The sequence below is a fragment of the Oxyura jamaicensis genome, chromosome 5 (assembly GCF_011077185.1).
Source record: "Oxyura jamaicensis isolate SHBP4307 breed ruddy duck chromosome 5, BPBGC_Ojam_1.0, whole genome shotgun sequence".
NCBI lineage: Eukaryota > Metazoa > Chordata > Aves > Anseriformes > Anatidae > Oxyura > Oxyura jamaicensis.
This window is the reverse complement of record NC_048897.1, coordinates 43,344,930-43,350,234: the sequence shown is the minus strand read 5'-3', so window position 1 is coordinate 43,350,234 and position 5,305 is coordinate 43,344,930. Positions and strand designations below refer to the sequence as shown.

Sequence of the window (5,305 nt, the reverse complement as noted above, 5' to 3'; positions counted from 1 at the left end):
TAATTAAGGCAGTATAAAATAACTGAGTAAATAGATACATTACAATATTGTGGTATTACTAATATGAATATTGTGAACATAGATGTTAAGAAAAAATGTTCTCTCATTCAGAACAGTATAATGTTCATTGGCAGGCATAGACTTAAATGAATTGGCTGTGCTCCACTCTAGATTTCAGTCTCTAGATTTCAGTTACTGAAAACAAGTGTGTAAAATATGTTCTGCCCTTCTGTTGAAGAAGAATGTCCTCATGATTACAGGAGTAAGTTTGTTATTCCCTGTTATTCCCATAAGCGAATATACCTGGTTCCTAGTCCTCAGTGGGCTGTCAGGCACTTTTGGATAAGTTTCTAGTCTGATACCTGTAACTCTCAGTAGCTTCATTTTTAATCAAGTAAATGAAATTATTTTAATGCTACAATGAAACGGGAACATTCTAAAATAACGAAAGCAAAGACATTTTGAAAAATAATTAAAAGAAAGATGCTTTCAACAGTAAGTATTTTAGCAAGATGTACATTGAACCTTCTGGGGAGGGAGGCTTCTCCATGAGCAGTTTGTTATTGTACATGACACCTGTCAAAAGGATCTATACTTGCATTTGGAGACAGTATTTCTAATATTAATTCTTAAATTTAATAAAAAAATAATTACTTTCATTTGATTATTCTACTAGTTACAACAGGAATGTATGGATTTTTAAATGTAAAGGTGTTTTTCTTGAGCCTGGTTACAAAGCAGCTTAGTTTAATTTGAGGCAGCTTTGGTGCCACACACTCCAGGGCAGAGTGTCCCTTCACTTTGTGCTGAGAGCACAGCTTGATCGTGGTGAGACAGTTTAGGGAGCAAAGCGAGTCGTGTATTTCCAGCACCACTACAATAAAATTCAATTTTCTGCCATGTATTAGACCACTGCACAATGGATATATCCTTCCATGAGTTTTCCATATACCGCATTTAGACTGCAGTAAATTCATTTCACTTACTGAAAACAAATAGTGTGTTAAATATTCTTGCTAAGTGCAAACTAATAACAAGCAATTATGCCATGTGATTTTTCTGTGATTTTTAATTAAAAAAGAGGCTTTAAGCTTCTTCAGGATTAAAAAAATCTTTAACTGCAATGTAAATGATATTTTTTGTTGGCTTTAGAAAATAAGTGAACTTTACAGGAATTTCATGTATTTAATGTGAGTGCATAGTAATATGACAACACTATCCTCTAGTGGCAGTATGTGTTAACACGTCTTAATTTACATCAGTGTGAATTAGTTTACATATGTTGAAAAGATGGAATGTTACCCACATTAGTATTTATAAATTCAGAGTTTAGTTTTATTTAACACAAAAGGAATAATTAACCAAATGCTGCATACAATGGCATGATAATATATGCATCAACCACCAGCATCAGTTGCACTACGTATGTTTTAAACGACTATAAAACAGAGTATATGATTTCTTGTAATTTGCCAGACCACCAAACTTCTGTAATTCTTTTCAGATGTAGCAGCTTTTTCAAAGGTACATTATTTTACATGGTAGGATCACTAGTTAATTTTTAGTCTACTCTTGAACTCTGCCATTAAAATCATGTAGAGAGTGTGTCTAGACATTGGCATCCATGAACATATAAAGCATCCTTCATTTCTTTTTTAAGTTTCAAATTTCAAACTTCTCGTGTACAGCTTAAGGGAAAGAAGAGAAAGGAAAAAAAATTGTGTAAGAGAATAAACTCAGAGATTTCAAAGCATCTGTTTTTCAAAATTACCAACTAAAACAGCCAGCCAGTCTAGACTGAAAGTGTATTTATTTACAGTGAAGATAGATGTTATAAAAAATAAATGATCTCTTGCACATCCTCTTGAAGTTTGGAAATGTATCTGTGTTAAAATCCTACAATTCAGAGTATTTTTTTTTTAATATTTCACACGTACTGGAGAATTTTTATCTAATAATGCATTTTGGGAATGAAGAGGTTATGCTTCCTACTCATGTATGCCCCATGTAAAGCCAAAGCAAAATGAAAGCAGGAAACAGAAAAGACATGGTTAGACACATCTCTAGCTTTTCATATGGAGGGATCCCCGAAAGCAACAATCAGGGCAGGCTGGAACTCATGTGTTTATGTTTTTACTGATTTTACTCTCAAAGACTACTTGGCTTACAGCCAGTTCCCTTGTGTAGCGATTCCAGGTGCCTTAACAGTGCTTTCATTTCTCTTCTCCATAGCAAGACAGTTATCAAACAGTCTGTTTTAGACCGTTTTAGGGCGTGGGATTGTATCTTTTAAATGCTACTGCTTAATATACCATAAAATATAAAACAGCAGATACTGATAGTAGGTTATACTGATGTTGGTATGTGATACACAGTTCCTATAAGCTGCTTGAACTTTATAAATATATTTTAATTCATATGAGTGTTTGCTCATATTGTGTCAAGTTGTTTTTCTGTTAGTCTGTACAAAGCATATGAAGTAAATATTTTTCTTAATTTTATGTGATTTGCCTTTTAAAAACAAAAGCAAAGATAAAAACATAAAAATGCAGTGTTTATTTTCTTAGCTTTCAACTTAGTGTGAAATGTCAGCTTTTTTTTTTTCCTTTTTTTTTTTTTTTTCTTTCTTTTTTTTTTTTTTTCCCTGAGGTCTGCACTTGGAGCAAAGGAAATACTTGATCTGTACAGTTCATGTGCGCAGAGAGAAGTCATTGTCTTGTCATCTTTGTTCCACAATTCCCTCAAGCAGCGTTTGCTATAATGGTATAAACTGCAGTGGTTTCCAATGTGAAAGCATAACATTTGCAACAACATAAATGTAGCTACAGAACAGAACAATCATTAACTGACAAATGATCCTTTTAGATGATACAACAGCTATTCTTCAAGTGTCAATAAAACTATTAGTAACATAAGTAGTGTCCCACTAAGGGTCAGATGTAACCACGCAATGAACAAACAGTGTTACTTTAAAAATGTTGTGTGAAGAGTTCTGATGTTATTAGGCTTGAAAGACATTATTCAGCAGCTAGTGGTGAGTTATGAAGCATTCTGCTTCTGACTCATTGGTTTACTTTTGGATCACATTGCTAGTGACTAAATATTATATGATGGCAGATCACAGCACTGTGTTTCATGAATTAACTGTATGTATCCTGTCCCCCCACAATATATCTAACTATTGAGAACACCAACCAGAAATTTTGTTGGCAGTGTTTTTCACCAATGCTTGAATGGCCATGGAGATGGCCATTGTTCCTTTTCCTCTAGAAGTTTTTCTCTGAGAGTTGAGCATCATCAATGGAAGATACAGAAAAGTCTCAGACTTTCTGCCTATGTGTTGTGTGTTCTGTGGATAAACGAAGAAATGAAAAACAATATCAGGGAAAAATAATAACCATAAGTCACAGCAGAAATGCTTATATGCATCTTTGAAAAGGAACTGTGCTGGAGGAAATGCTTATGCACATCTGTGAAAATTAATTGCATGTTAATAACAAGTTGCAATCTATTTGGATGAAGACAGGCCCGACAGTTGATTAAAACGGTGCTCTTTGTCTCTTATACTGCAAGTAAGCTTGTAATGTTGAAAGAGAAAAGTAACTTGGATCTTAGCTCTCCATTCTCCTCAACCAGTCAGCACCACCAGGTGAATCTGTCTCTTGTTTCTACTTCTACTTGCCTGATTCTCTTGAATTCTGCATTTCTGGTTTCTGTGAACACTGAATTTATAAACTAAAGTCATAAGAAGGTAGGCTTTACTGTTATATGGGTTATTTTATATTTTAGCATTCTTGTTGACTAAAAATAAATTAACTTGATATTGTGTTACTGAAAAGTGGATGCTCATTTGATGACTCAATATTCTTTGGAAAATGTGATGTTTTCTTTGTAGATATTTTGCTTTGAAAAGGGACCTCTTCATGGGAAAAATACTTTATTTACATAGCACTACAATAAAACAAATATTAATTATAATGTGTAGTTTCACATGTTCATAATTGTAAGAAAATTGCCTTAAATACAAACACGGGGTTTTAAGACTTATTTTGAAGCATTTGAAAACATTCTGTTTGTCTATGAGGTATTAGGGTGTGATGGCTTATTATTTAGAATTGCAGCGCAATTTCTTTCATTGTTTCTCTGAAATACAGAATAGGTATTAGAAGAGCTCTGTAATAAACATAAAATTTATTATCTATTATTAGCAAATTAAGCCTGACTGCAAATTGCATTGCTGATTTAGGAGGAGAAATAACACATGAAAAATTGCCAAAGCTCCTTTGATCGTGTCCTTCTCCGCTGACCTACAACACTGTTCATTTTATGTACTCCTTTAATATCTGGGCTGTCTTACGAGAATCAAGAAGAGTACAGTAATGGCAGTGTTTTCCAATAGAAATCTGTGAAGAAATGCTGGAAATAAACTCACCACATGCATTTTACACGGGTTACTGAAGAGCTACATCATGTGCAGGTAGTCATCGCATACAAATGGTCTCGAGAATGTGAGCTTCAACCTGACTTGAATGTCAAGCAGAGGCATACTGCATAATATTTCCATTAATAATGACATGAACCAGCCCCTGATACTGGGAGTGTAACTGCAGGTTATATGAAATGATTGGAACATTAGATCCTTCATAGATGGTGAATATATCACTTCACAAATGGCTTCACTGAATTCAGTTCATCAGTGCAGGTGCTCTTCAATGTGAATAAGGATGTCATCTTGCCCTGAATAAGACAAAGAGAAAGAGTCCTGTTGCATTGGCAGGGAAACCATACAGGCAAAGTGTTTCTGTTTTTCTGGTGGTTGACTAAAAATGTAAGACAGAAATTCAATGTGTAACAGAGGAAAGAAGAAACAAATACATTGGAGAGATTGATTTTAATTTGTGGAGGCTGCTTTTTCACTGCAATTTCAATTATGCCAGTGGGAAGCATGCATTCTCTTTCTTTCTCTCCACTGACGCTATCCTGTACATCTGGAAACAATTGGTCTTAAGAAAAGGCCCTGACATCTCAAGTTAGAGAAAGCAGACCAACAGTATGTGGCAGAGCTATGACAACAAATATGAAAGTCTGTCTTCACTGATTTCAATTGCTGTCATGTTAGCTTTGATGCAAATTTTCAGTATCAATTCACTCCTATGTGTATTATTGCCAGACCTAAATACCTGGAAAGCATTAAGCATTACTTTTTAATATAAATTGAATAGACAGACAATATAAGCATGTGCTGAGAATTGACTTGAATAGAAGAGGAGGCATAATAGCCTTATTAAATCCTTTTTTTTTTTTT

General features: G+C 34.2%; 1 long non-coding RNA gene across 1 annotated transcript; it reads right to left on the bottom strand.

Annotated features, from left to right (window-relative positions):
• Positions 1–2,593: 2,593 nt before the first annotated feature.
• Positions 2,594–4,734, bottom strand: LOC118167969. The gene is made up of 2 exons (XR_004751317.1): positions 4,433–4,734; positions 2,594–3,349 (listed from the first exon to the last, which is right to left on the bottom strand). It is a non-coding gene; the product is annotated as an uncharacterized LOC118167969 (long non-coding RNA).
• Between the last annotated feature and the right edge of the window lie 571 nt (positions 4,735–5,305).